We start from the raw sequence: 15515 nt of genomic DNA on the forward strand, positions 1-15515 counted from the left end.
AAAAAAAACATGGCAACTTGGTTCGTTAAATTCTATGTTCTTGTTTCTTGTGCCAATCTTATTTCCATGAAACTCCATGTACTTAATGAGATTTGGATTTGGATCTTTGATTGTTTCATGTGCCATTACTTTGATTTGAATACTTCTCCTTTGTCATAGGTTTTGAGGGCACTTTAAAATGTAGAAAGCTCCCGTCTTTGTTCGTTTTGCAGGTCACTGTTTTAAAGTCCCACTTGGTGTTTGATCTTAATAGCTATTCAGCATGTCTGGATTCTATTTTGGAAGCTGCTGCTGCTGCTGCTGCTCACTGTGCTTACTGCTGCGGGATTTTCAGGTATATAACCTTAAATGAGATTTTAGTTAAATTCCATACTCTTATAAATCTTGTAAATATATTGTTTGTTCTATAAAGAATTTGTCTGTTTGGAGGCGATTGAGAGATTATGGCAGCTCTTATGAAAGAGGCGGTGTGGTAACAACTGAAATGCACGAGATTTGGATTTGAAATGACAGTCATTAACCACAAGGGTGGTGCCTGATTGGTTTGAGCTTGGCTCCAAAGGTCAAAAGTACCACGAGGTCTCAGGTTCAAATCCAAGGAGAAATAAAAATCCCCTTGTGGTCACGGAGGTTCAAATGCGGTGACTCCAGGCTATCTGCAAAGCAGGTGGTCGCTCTGGGATTAGTCGGCTCGCATAGCGGGTTGGATATCCAGGTTAATAAAAAAAAAATGATAGTCATCTCCATTGATTTCAAATCCAAACTTTCCTTCAAACCAAATTTAATTTCAAATCCCCCCAAATCCTATCAAACGGGCCCTAAGGTTTAAGGTGGCCTCAGTTATGGATCTTATGCCTTTTTGTACACGACAAGTGCCTAATGGATCTCGTTAATTTAACATTCATATCGACTTGTGGCTTTCAAGATAACTGATAGCTTGGAAGCGTCATTTAGGAACATCATGAACTTCTGTTTTTCAAGGTAACCGATAGCGAATACTCATTTTGTCCCATGAAAATGCCTACAATTTCCATTTGCGACGCCCATATATGGCAAAATTTTAATCTAGAATGATTTAACTTCTTGTTGATGGGCATGTTAGATATTAGACCGATCATCATAACACTATCATTAAAGCTAGCCATTTACCGACACCTACACGTGAGTGTGTGATCTTAAGGTTTGTAGTAAACGTTTATAGTGAGCATAGCAAGGATTGAGAATCTTTCCTGGTGATATAGCAAAGGACAAAGATTTTTATATGGTAAATGAGGGGTGATGAGTTTTACCTGGTTACCGGGTAAGAGACGTATACCAACAATCTATTTTGATGGCTGAGAATGTTACCTGATACGGTAAGTGAGGGTGGTGACTCTCACTAGTAAGTGTTTACTCGGTATGCATTTTGTAAACGACCCTTTAGTCAGTATAGTGAGATTCCATAGTCCACTAATACACTGCACATGTGTCCTACTTGTAAGATATGTGGAACCCATCAAATTACTTTCTAAAAGGGTACTTGAGGAGAGTTGGAGAGTTTCAACATGTAACGAGGTTGAGTGGTCAAAATATAGCCAACATTTGATTCCAACACCACTCTCTCTAATGGAGGCTAGAAGGGTACAGATTTACAGAGGGTCGAGTTTTAAGAGTGGTAGACATTGACTTTGATATCACATGAGATAAGTGGAATCCTATCAAAAAGAGCACTTGATGGGAGAAGAAGGTTCCAATATATATCGAGTAAAAAAGGTCCAACATCGACTATTTGAAACCAGTGCACAAATAACACTTGATGAGTATGTGTAATGAAATTTGTGAACTCAGCTGTTGCAGACGGCTCAAACTTTCGAAAGCTTGCACACACGAGAATCACCAATTACGGTCAAGCATGAGATGGATCGTGGTTGCACTGATGAACCTCTTGTTGATTATTGTGTTAAATACTTTTTTCATAGTTCTATAAATATTTTAGACGTATCATATTGAAAAAGAATACGTAAGATCTACAATAGACGACTTTACTGAAGTTTTTTTAAAGTCCGTTTAGTCTGATCAAATGTTTTTCAGATGTTTGGATTTCATAGATATGGAATATTTGGTGAATTTGGTTTGTAAAATTTATAATAAAATTGAATTCCCTTTGTTATAAATAATTCATAAAAACAAGTTATAAATAATTATTAAAAAAAATTAAACTGTCTTTTCTTAATTGATTATTCTAAAAAAATGTTTTTTTATCATATTTTAAAATACTTTATAAATAAATCCTATAAACAATGTTTTTTAATCATATTTTTATAAAAAAAAATTAATTATATTTTTAATACTATTTAAAAAAAATTCGTGATTAAATTTAGTGTTTGTGGAAACTTATTGAGTTCTCGAATTTGAGAAGAGAAGAAATGAAAAGAAACGAAATGAATGAATTTTCTTTATTTTTGTAATTCAGATGGACGGAAAAAAAAAAGGAAATGAAAGGATTTGAGAAGTAGAAAAAAGAAAGAAAAAATGTCACTTTTACAAACATACCCTTATTTATTTTTTGGGAAAAGTCTAAAAAAACTCAATGAAATTTAGTGTTTGAAATGATTAAGTCGTTGGACAATTTTTTAAAACAAATAAATCTTTTGACATTCCAAAACATTTTAAATAACTTTTTGGACTTTCTAAAACCTGTTAAATACATCCTTATAACCTATACAACTGGTTAATGTGGTAAAATAATGGAAAAAGTTCGAAAAAAGATAATGAACATTCATATTTCAAACGATTAAGTCCTTATACATTTTTTGAACCAAAAAGTATTTAGATCTATAAAATTAAACAAATATAACAAAAAAATACTTACATTTACAAAAAAAAAATAACTACATTTAGAAAAGAATTTTGAAAAAAAGCCAAAAAAGATTTTTGAAAAAAAAACATGAAAAAATGTCAATAAACATTTATAGTTTGAGCGATAAAGTCCCTAAATATTTTTTGAACAAAAAATTATTTATATTATATAAAATAAAACAAATATACCAAAAAAATACTTACATTTAAAAAAAAATTATTGATAAAATTTATTTTAATTAAAAATAAAAGATTTTATGTTAGTGATTTTTCAAATTAAAAAAGATTTAAAAAAGATTACTAATTATATTTATTTTTAATTAAAAATAAAATATATTTCGTCTATGATTTTTTAAATTAAAAAATATAAAAAAAAGTTTAAAATAATTATTGATGAAATTTATTTTAATTAAAAATAAAAATATATTTTATTTTTAATTAAAATAAATTTAATCAGTAATTCTTTTAATTTTTTTTAGTTTGAAAAATCACTGACAAAATATATTTTAATTTTAATTAAAATAAATTTTTCAAAAATCTTTTTTAAATGTAATTATTTTTTTGTAAATGTAAGTACTTTTTTGTTATATTTGTGTAATTTTATAGATCTAAATATTTTTTGGTTCAAAAAATGTTTATTGACTTAATCGTTCAAAATATGAATATTCATTGGGATTTTTTGGACTTTTTCCAATATTTTACCACATTAACCAGTTGTATAGGTCATAAGAATATACCTAACAGGTTTTAGAAAGTTCAAGAAGTTATTTAACACGTTTTGGAATGTCCAAAGATTTATTTGTTTCAAAAAATTATCTAAAAACTTAATCATTCCAAACACTAAAGTTCATTGGGTTTTTTAGACTTTTCCCTTAGTTTTATAAGTCATAAGAATGTATATAATATATTTTAGAAAGTCCAAGGAGTTGTTTAACAGGTTTTAGATAGTCCAAGAACTTATTTGTTCCAAAAAATTGTTCAATAACTTAATCATTCCAAACACTAAAGTCCATTAGATTTTTTTAGACTTTTCCCTTATTTTTTCAATCAAGTTGTAATTGACAGGTCAATATGTAATTTTATAAATGCTTATAATTACAATTATTTTCTTTTCTTTCCTTCCATATTTAGGAAAAAAGATCGAAAGAAAAATCAACATTATTTTCCTCTTCGTTCTTTTTCTTCCCTTAAAAGTAAGAATTGTGATTTGTCTTGACCCGGTGGGGAACCCGACTCACCTGACCCGGATGAAGACGGGGATTCCCCAAACGGGGGCTGGGGGCTGTTACTCAAACCGGGGTTGGGCAAGGCCAGAGATTTTCGGTAGACTCAACTAACGGATATTCTTCATGGGGTTTGACCAAGACTATGACAGGGATTTGACTGAGACCCGGGCTGTTACTAAAAACCAGGTTCGAGATCGGGGATTATAAAACCCATCCCATCCCCGCCCCCATTGCCTTGCCTACTTAAAAGAATGACAACACTCTCATTTTTTCTTCCTTCCTTGTCCTCTTCTTCGAAAAAAGAAAAAAATAAAAAAAAAAATAAGAAAAACAAAACGGTAAAATTGGAATAAAATTCAATTTGAAATGGTTCCAAATTCCATCAAATACCGTAAATCAAACGGGAGTTAGTGAAGTTATATACAAGTTTTTAATATTTTGAATAGACAAGAAAAAAAGCGACCCCATGGATTTTCATTCACAAACTTCTTCCTCTCGTGGCCAACACTCTCAAGGCACTGATCTCAGATGAAGCTTTCATCTCGTCGAAACTGATATCAGATCCCATTCTCACATAATTGGAAGAAAGCATGAGCCAAGACTTTGAATTCAACTCTCGACGACTCCCACATGCCTACAATCACAAACTTCCATATATCCTTCAGTTACTTTCTCATCATCATTCCTATAATTTCTCCTTAACCAAACACGATTCTCGATTTCATATTGCACGTCATGTTGGAGCTCAATTTAGGGTTCCGATTTGCAGCGTTGGTGCTTTTATTGAGCTCAATTGGTTTCGGTGCATTAGTTCAATCTAAATGTCACAGAGGTTGTGATTTAGCGCTTGGTTCCTACAACGTTGAAGAAGGAAATGATCTTATTTCAATCTCCACTTACATCAACAACGACGTCAACAGTATTATCAAGTATAATCCTACTACCATCCCTGAATCTGATAATCATGAAATCCAGTCCCCTGTCAGGATAAACGTGCCCTTCTCTTGCGGCTGTATCAATGGAGAATTCTTAGGCCATGTCTTCAACTACGAGGTTCAGTCTCAGGATATCTATGAAGTGATTGCGGAACAGAAATACGCGAATTTGACGACTGCGGCGTGGATTCAGATGTTTAATAGTTATGATCCAAACCGTATCCCTGATACTGCTCGTATAAACGTGACGATAAATTGTTCGTGTGGGGATAGTTCGGTTTCAAGGGAGTATGGTTTGTTCGTGACGTACCCACTTCAGGAAGGGGAGACTTTGGATTCGGTTTCGTCGTCGGCGAATCTTAGCTCCGACTTAATTCGGAGGTATAATCCCGATGTCAATTTTAGTGCAGGAAGTGGGTTGGTATATATTCCGGCGCGAGGTTAGTATTTACAACCGTTTTCTTAAAAGGACTTTTTCCTGCATCAATGGAGAATCACATTCTTTTGATGATGTGTCCCTTGTTTTATTGGTCCTGCTTTGTGGGTATTAACATAAATATATATATATTATATTATAAAACATTTGATAAAAACTCTTTAAAATCATTTTTATTTAAAATTTAAGATTACAAGTAAATTATACATAAGTATAATTTATTAAAGTTCTATGTTTGAATTCGTGTAACTAACTGCGGATAAACATAATCAAATAGAAGATAAACATCTCATTTTAAAATATAAAAAATCTATAATCTAATTAAGATAATTATCGGGTTCTAACAAAATAATTAATTATTATTTTTATAAAAAAATTATATTATTAAACAAAATATAAAAAAAATATTTTGTTATTGAACTTAAATTAAATTAAAAAAATAGAAATTCTAAATACTTAATTTGATGTTAATATCGATATATTTTTGTCAAATTTTTATAATATATTCAAATTTATATTTTATTAAAAAATAAAAACATTGTCGCTTTTTCAAAATCACATAAGAACATATTATAACATTGATTGAGATAAAGAATAAAATGAAATATTAAAATCAAGATTTATCTAGCTACATTACGCGAGTACCCTTCTAATTAACATATAATGCCCCTCGACTAACGGGGTTTTCTGTTAAGGGAGTTTGGGGCAAAGGACCCTTTCACAAACAAATGTAAACATTAGGCAAGTATAAGGACGATTTTCAGATTTTCGATGTAATCACAGGGACCAAAAGTGGAGTTTACTCTAAACTCTATAACATCACATGAGAGATTGGGAGGTATGCCACCAAGCCTTAGTGAATAGTGACTTGGTGTCATTTTTAACTTTTCGAATGAGAATCTTGAGATGATAATGGAAATTTCAATATATATATACACACACACATATATATATATATATATATATAGGGTTGGGTTCACGTGAGACCAGCCTGTTTTCGTGAGACCCGTGAGACCACATTTTTACACGTAAACTTCACAGCAAAAACATTGTGAAGGTTAAAAAAAAAAGTCGAACCTTCACAGCAAAAACACTGTGAATGTTAAAAAAAGTCACCTTCACAGCATTTTGATGTAAAGTTTCAAGTGTAAAAAGGTAGTCTCACGGCTGGTCTCACATGATCCCAAGTATATATATATATATATATATATATATGGGACCGGATTGCACTGGACAATTAAAAGTGAGGTTGACGGATCAAAGAATTGTGGAGGATTCTAGAGTTTTAATTAACATGAATAGTTTGATAATTTATCAATTTTATCTCATTTTCCAGATTTTTGTTCCACCTATTTTGAATCTTGTGTCAAATATGGGACAACAAATTTTTATATTGTCTTGTCCATAACTGTGTCCTGTCTCTTCATGTCTCAATGCCAAACACACCCTTGGAGAACAAGAAGTTCTTACGAAATTAATAACGAGGTGATCGGTATATGAAACAAGGTAACACAGTTGTTGCTTAAACCCGTCATATTGTATGACCAGTAAACGAACAGAGAGAAATGTCCAAAAAAGGAAGAGCCACTTAGCATGATTTTATACTTACAACAGCAAGATTCAGCCTTAGATTCAACCATAAAAGAAAGACAATATAAACATGATAGAACCCGACATTAGTAAGTGTCCGATGGCATTCATCTTTTGAGTCGTCTGTTTCGTGACATTAGTTTGTCATGAGTCATTTAAGATCTCACTTATATCATCAAAATATGCTGTAATTGTGGAGTTGACATTCTCATGAAAGTGGTTGTGCTCTAAAGTTTTGTTTTTTGGCAGATGAAACTGGAAATTATCCACCCTTGAGAACCAGGTATATTATTTCCCTTTGTAATCTGGCTTGTTTTTTGCTGACATATACAACTGTTGTTATCATTTTAACAAGTCTTCTTTCAATTCTTGTTATCTTTTGCAGCTCAGGTGATCCACCCATCCCTTTGCCTTTGTGCAGAATGGTCTTGTTTCGTATTTTCTTGAATCCAAATGCGAGTTCTTAAGCCATAATTTGCTTTCACGAACCAGGATTATCAGGTGGAACCATAGGTGGAATAACTGTAGCAGTAGTAGCTGGGGTGCTGTTACTTGCAGGATGCTTATGTTATGGAATTTACAGAAAGAAGGATTCAGAAAATAGTTCGGTGTTGTTAAAGAATGCACAGGTTCAACTTATGCAGGCTGCTCAAAGTATTTCTCACTCTTCACTCTCTACTACTTATCTTCTCATATTTTGTCCATCTTATTGATAGTTATTGATTTGTTCTGTTTTTGAAACTTATCCCACAATCAATGGTTCTTCAGATGGAGGTTCAGACTCTAGAGGTCTTCCTGCTGGTGCATCTCCCGGCGTTACAGGTGTAGCAGTTGACAAATCTGTGGAGTTCTCATATGAAGAGCTTTCAAAAGCTACAGATGACTTCAGCCTTGCTAATAAGATCGGTCAAGGTGGTTTTGGGGTTGTTTTCTATGCGGAGCTCAGGGGCGAGGTTTGGAACTAGGATGGTTTTAGATCTTTGCTGCTGCTATAATTATGTGATTTTCTGCTATACATCCTGGTTTGCCATCTGTTCTGGGAAAGATGATATGTGTCTGGGACAAGACAGGACTGATTGAGACAAAAATGCAATTTTTTGTTCCACCAGTGGTATCCAGTAACCCAACTTTTCTAGGGGTCAAGGGTTCCAACTGAGGCGTGTGTGGTAGATTACTAAGATACCCATGACAGTTTGAAACCCTAAAACCTTCCACAATTCTTTAACTCATATACCCCATTTTCGCCTGTCCAATCCTGTTCAGTCCCGTCTGCGTACAAACGCGCCCTTATTGAGCTCAGTATAGGGTATAAACTTAATTGTACACAACTTTTGATGCTGTTGATACCCTGTTTAAGTGGCACCTTCGTATGCATATGATTCCAGCTTTCTTCTTATTATCATGCATCATCAATTTATTATATTTGCACCTATGAGCCAGTGTTATAATGTGGTTGTATGTCTGTCTGGATATTTTTAGCTTTTCTAATTCCTCACAGCAAACTTCTGCAGAAAGCTGCTATCAAGAAGATGGATATGCAAGCATCAAGAGAATTTCTAGCTGAGCTGAAGGTTCTAACGCATGTTCATCACCTGAACCTGGTATGAGGTGTTTGAGTTTGAACTTTTACTCCCTTGATCATGAATAGAACGACAACCTGTTGTTCAAATTGCAACCCTTGTGTGATCTGCAACCCAATATGGAGAAAAAATTTCCACCTTCACTACTCAGTACTCACCCATATGAATGTGGCTTTGAAAAATATTGGTATTCATTATGCATATCCTTTAAAAGAACTAAAAACATAGCATCCTACCCTTGAGGTGAGCTCAACCGTCAAATAAAGGTCAACCCTTGGGATCTTCCCCATAGGTCGCCAGTTCGAATGTCCTCAGGGCCACTAGGGATTTTCCTGGCTGTTATCTTCAGGCCCTATGGGATTAGTAGAAGTGCGCACAAACTGATCCGAACACCCATGGTTACCAAATAAAAATAGCATCCTAACCTTGAGGGCCAGCTCAACCTGCAAATAAAATGCTACGCCTTGGGGCTTCTCCCCATAGATCACCAGTTCGAGCCTTCTCAAAGCCACTACGGATTTCCTGACTGTTATCTTCAAGTCCCCATAAGATTAGTCGACGTGCACACAAGCTAACCTCGACACCCACGGTTTACCAAAAAACATAGCATCCATCTGTGGTGTTTTATCATTAGAACCTGTCAATTTCATGATATTTATAGCAATACTTGTAAGATTCTGAGTTGATATATCACCTGCATCTTCCAAATGATATATGATGCCTTACATTTTGACCATATCTGATGAAGGTGCGTTTGATAGGATATTGTGTCGAGGATTCCCTTTTCTTGGTCTACGAGTACATTGAAAATGGAAACTTGAGTCAACGTTTACATGGATCAGGTCAACTAAATTTGAATACAAGGACAAATTTCTGATATCAAACGCGAGAACTTATGTTCTTTTGTTGTTTGTTTCCAGGAATGGACCCTCTACCATGGTCTGCTCGATTGCAGATTGCCCTTGATTCAGCAAGGGGTCTTGAGTATATCCATGAACACACTGTCCCTGTCTATATACATCGTGATATTAAGTCAGCAAATATACTGATTGACAAGAACTTCCATGGAAAGGTTTGCAAACGTTTATATCGTTGTACTTCTTTGCTTTTATTAATTTATTGGACCATTATGATCCCATTTCATTTGTAGACCAAGTGAAAGATGGTTCTGATTTATCGCCCACATGTTTACTATAGATTGCAGATTTCGGTTTAGCAAAGCTGACTGAAGTTGGAGGTGCATCTTTGCCTACACGTCTTGTGGGTACATTCGGATATATGCCAGCAGAGTATATCTTCTTAATTTAGTAAATTAACTCAGCTAGCAGATGATTAATCATGTGTTTTTACCTTTAGGACTCCCATATCGGCTAGACTTGGACCATTTTGCCTCCATATATGTTGAAACCTCCCTACACTCCTTAAAGGCTCTTTTTAGAGAGCAATCTAATGAGGTTTCATATATTCTCACATGGTATCAAAGCCAATGTCTACCACTCTAGGGACTCGACACTCGTTTGTACTTGGGGTTGTGTTAGAGTTCCACATTGACCAGATGTTTGTATGAATTGATATGTCTGTATAGATCCGGAAGGTTTTTGTTTGAGAGAGTTTTTCTATAGATGTAAGGAACATGTTTTTTAATTGGGAGGGGCAAGTTTGAAAAAAACTTGGCTTTTTGCATAAAGGTCCCCCTAAAGGCGTACTGTACTGAATAAGTCATTTTCCATATCATTTAGCCACTACCAAAAAGTCATGTATATCTGACCGAATAAGTAGTGAATTCCATTAAGCTCTTTAAGCTGTTAACAAACATACCCTTAGGTTTGCTTTGGAGATTTTAGTCGCTGATCAAGTTTTCTGATTTTTCGGTGCAGGTATGCACGATATGGGACTGTTTCTCCAAAAGTAGATGTCTATGCATTTGGGGTTGTACTTTATGAACTTATTTCAGCCAAGGAAGCCATAGTCAAAGCAAATGACTCTGTTACTGAACCGATAGGCCTAATTGCATTGGTGAGTTTATTTGCTCACATTTTTTAGCTAATTGTGTACATGTTCTGCATAAGATGCCAATGGCCATAGCAGTATCTTCAACGGTTTCTCTATAATCCAAACTGAAGAAAGAAAAATAAAAATCTTTCTATATTTAATACCCAACAAACTTGCATTAAAAAACCTCTCTTTTTTCGGCATTTAATTTGGGGGTTCTCCAAATTTGCAGATTTTTACCCTCTCTCTCCTACTTTCTTCGCCTTGGAGAAAGTTTTAAAGGATCCGCTCGAGCAAAAACAATAGAATAAAAACTCCAAAATTTTCATTTTGGAGAATCTGTTGGAGATGCTCTTAGTCTTAGATAACAACTAATGAGTTCGACCTTTGATGATTTACAGTTTGATGAAGTTCTGAGTCAGCCAGATCCAAAAGACAACGTGGTCAAACTGATTGATCCTAGGCTTGCGGATCGCTACCCTCTTGATTAAGTTCTTAAGGTAAGTCGTTTGTGCTTAAAAACATCATTTAGGGACATCATGAACTTTTGTTTTCAATGGCGAATACTCATTTTGTCCGTTGAAAATTGTTGGGGGAAAGCTTGTCTGGTGAGAAATCACAATAAATAATGAGATTCCCTAATATCATGCTAAGAATAGCTAGGATTTCCAGAAGAAGATACCATCGGATAAGAATTGGAGAAAAATGGTATTTGAAAATAGGAAATAAAGAAAAGTACTCTGATTACTTGAAAGGAACACGACAATTTTCTTTCCAAACAACCGAAGAATTAGATAACTTTATCAATCATCACAAGTTCGTAACGTTGTTTACTAAAGCCAACTATTCGCCAACACCTACATGTGAGTGTGATATCTTACCGAGTGTAGCAGGATTTTGCAATCCATTACTCTCTATGGCTGTGTTTGGTACACTGTACAGGATAGGACAAAATAGAACAGTGATTACTTGTTCTACATTTGGTAGGACTTTTATGTGGGACAAATAAGAACAAAGTGGAACAGACATGTTCCACCCCCACCCTCTGGAATAAGGTGAAACATATCTTTATTTTACCAATATAACCTCAAAATAAAACTTAATGCTCTTCTAAAATATTAAATATGTCTCCCTCTTTACATTTTATTCATTTTCAAAATTTTATTTATTTTATTTTATGCTCTTTAAACTTTCACTTTACTGTCCTAAAAAAATATTACTTTATATGGTTTCTCTATTTTGGTTAATTTATATAATTTACTAATATTATTATTAATAATAAAATAATATAGAAAACTTCATTATAATTTAATAAATTAGATAACTTAATCAAAATATATAAACAACTCATTAGAGATAAATTGATTATTTTATTTGTTCTGTTTTGTTTTACCAAATGTTGATCAACAATTGTTATGTCTGTTTGTCTGGTACCAAACACACCCTACATGTGTGTCCTACTTTGAGATATGTGGAAACCATCAATTTACTCTTCAAAAGAGTTCTTTAGGAGAAGAAGGTGTTCCAACATATATTAAGGAGAAATGATCAAAATCTAGTCAATGTGGGACTCCATCAGGGTTATTTAGCTAAATGACTTCTTGGCAAGTGTTTTTTAAATCCATGACCTTCTAACAGGCTCCTAGACAGTTTTGTGTATGAAAGTGACATCCTTTTTGTTAACCGGCATTTTCAACCCGTCAAACTATAATGGATTTAAAAAACCCTACCAAGAGGTTATTTAATCAAAGTATCCTATTCCAACACGCCCCCTCCAATGGAGGCTAGACGGGTATAGATGCCCCATATTGTCGAGTCCCTTAGAGTGGTAGACTTTGGCTCTTATACCATGTGAGATATGTGGAATGCAATCAAATGACTCTCCAAAAGAACCCTTGAGGAGAGATAGGGTTCCAATATTTTCGAGGAACTCAATCTCTTACAAAAAACAACACACAAATAACATTTGACGAGTATGTATAATGAAATTTACAGATGGCTGAGCTTGCGAAAGCTTGCACGCATGAGAATCCCCAATTACGGCCAAACATGAGATCGATCGTGGTTGCGCTGATGACCCTCTCGTCGACCACGGAAGACTGGGATATCGGCTCCTTTTATGAAAACCAGACCCTTGTCAACCTCATGTCCGCCAGATAATTACCACAAATTGCCATTACTTCCCTACACGACGAATCATATAGAAACGGTAAAAACCAATTTCATGTGTTGTTTCATAGATGAATATGCAAATGTAATGTATATAGTCTTCCAAGTCTTTTGGAATCTGCAAGTGTAATGTAATGTAACGTGTTAAGTTTCTACAACGAATTATGTATGTATTTATTAATATCTATTGCAGAATACTTTACGAGTTAAGTTGAGAAGTGTAAGAAGAGGTTCGGATCCTTGATCATTTTTAATCCCTAAACAACCCATGAATTGCGTTTTAGAAGTGAATTGATCTAGTGGATCTCATTAGTATTGATCTAATGGTTCTTTTCAATTAGAATTGATCCAAAGATGGAGATCTCTTCTTACCCTTCTCACTATAACTTTCATTCTCACTGGAACCCAACCCTACATGTGTAATACTAAGTAGTTTATTTACCCGTGTTATGCAGCTTAAGAAATAAAATCCTAATTTTTTTTCCCTACAAATTTCTTTGCAAGCATGAGAAGGACTGAGAACCTTACCTGATAAGAGGCATGACAACAATCGAGGTTATTATCTAGTAAGTGGTAGAAGACTCTTACCTGGTTAGCGGATATGAGACTGCTTACAAACAACCCATTTTGATGGCCGAGAATGTTACCAATTAAGGTAAGTGAAGGCTATGACTTTTTGCCGCTAAGTGTTGTCCAGTAAGCATTTGGTAAACAGCCTCTTAGTGTCGACACCGAATCTCTAGCTTGAACACCCAAATGTGTTCTTCGGTGTATACAACAGTATTCTAACAATATGTAAATATGGTGATACATAAAACCGAAAACTGCATCCAACACAAAATAAAGAGATAAGGATAAAAGATAACACCGAGATTTATCCGACGCTTGTCTTCTAAGTGCTTAATGGTAAGATCCAACACTTTCACTTAACTTATCAGGTAAGATTTTATTCCCTTAAAACGGTATTGTATGGAACATTTTTATTCGGTAAATGCTTAGCGGGCAAGAGTTGGCACTCTCATGACTTACCGGGTAAGACTCATGGTTTATAAATATAACATAGGGACCCTAGTCAAATAAAATATTAAAACACAGAGATAAAATCCACAATTCACACTATTTAAAACTCTCACTAGAGGAAATATAAATGATTTTTTTATTCATTCCAGTAATAAAATAAAATAAATATTATTTTACACTAGAAGAGTACTCGCGCAATGCAGCGAGACACATTTCGATTTTAATGTTATATTTTATTATTTGTCTCTGTCGATGTTATTAATACGATTTTATGTGGTTTTAAGAAATCAATAATGATTTTATTTTTGAATAAAATATTAAATTAAATATATCATAAAAATTTGAAAAAAAAATATATCAATGTTAATATAAAATCAACTATTTAAAAGTTCTCATTTTTAATGTAATTTCTTTAATTTAATTTAAGTTTAATAACAAAATAATTTATTTTTGGTTTAATAATATAACATTTTATAAAGATAATAATTAAGTATTCTGTTAGAACTTAATGATTATCTTAATTATATTTTAGATTTAAAATGAGATATTTATCTTGTATTTGATTATATTTATCTGTAGTTAGTTACACGAATTCAGATATGAAGCTTTAATAAGTTGTACTTATGCACAATCTACTTGTAATCTTGAGTTTTAAGTAATATGCATTAATAAACAGTACTTTACACATAAAAAATAATTTTTAAGAATTTTTGTCAAATACTTTATAATATAGTATAGATAAAGTTTTTTTTTTCTTAAAATATGTATTGAAATCGATAAAAATTTATAATATTTAAATAATATAATTGATAATAAAATATTCTAAAATAAAACTATATGAAAGTTGAATATAATTTAAAGTAAGTTTTTTTTAGTCCCTGTTTTATTTTCATTTTCATAATTTTGAAATTATAATTTTTATTTTTACAGTTTGTAATTCTTTTTTTTTTTGTTTTTTATGATTTAAAAACAATAGCCTTTTTTGTTCTTATGGTTTACAATTCATTTATATTTTAGTTTTTTATACTTAAAAGTAATGTTTTGGACTCAAGAACGAAAATAAAAATGAATTGCAAACCATATGAATGAAAACCGAAAATTTAAAATTACAGGGACAAAATCGACAAATTTTAACAAACTACAGGGACGAAAAACATAATTTACTTTATAATTTATTTTAGAAGGTGTTTGAGATTGCTTATAAAAACAAATTATTGACTTATTTCGGTATGATATCGGTAATAAACATTTTTGAATGTTTGGATAAACAACTTATATCGGTGCCAAATCGGCAATAATAAATTTTTGAATAAGTTAAATACTTCTAACTTATAATAAGTTGATAAATAATATTCTAAAAAAATATAAATTGTTTCAAATGACCGTCCAAAACACCCCTTAAATATTTTAACTTTTAATTATTAATTAGAAGTTGCAGAGAATTTATGAAAACTCAGGTTTATAGTTTTTTCTTCAATTTCCTTTTAATCCTTTTAAGTTTTGAATTAATATTTCTATTTTTGAAGAAGACTAAAAGTCAATGGGTTATTGAACTTAATCGACGGTTGTGATTTCGTTGTCGAACAAAGACCACCACGATCAACGGCAACAAACCGCAAGTTCACTGACTTCCATGTACATCAAACACAGTGTAACGTTACTGTTCCAAATTCAAATGGGTGTTTAGGAGAGGGAAAAGTTTATCACTTTTCTTCTACACAACTTCCAA

At 33.0% G+C, this 15515-nt stretch overlaps 1 pseudogene; it reads left to right on the plus strand.

The window, feature by feature from the left end:
* The first annotated feature begins 4743 nt into the window (after nt 1–4743).
* On the plus strand, nt 4744–12757 carry LOC112500935 (annotated as a pseudogene).
* Nucleotides 12758–15515: the final 2758 nt, after the last annotated feature.

This window comes from Cynara cardunculus (genome assembly GCF_001531365.2).
Source record: "Cynara cardunculus var. scolymus isolate 2C chromosome LG 17, CcrdV1, whole genome shotgun sequence".
Classification (NCBI taxonomy): domain Eukaryota; kingdom Viridiplantae; phylum Streptophyta; class Magnoliopsida; order Asterales; family Asteraceae; genus Cynara; species Cynara cardunculus.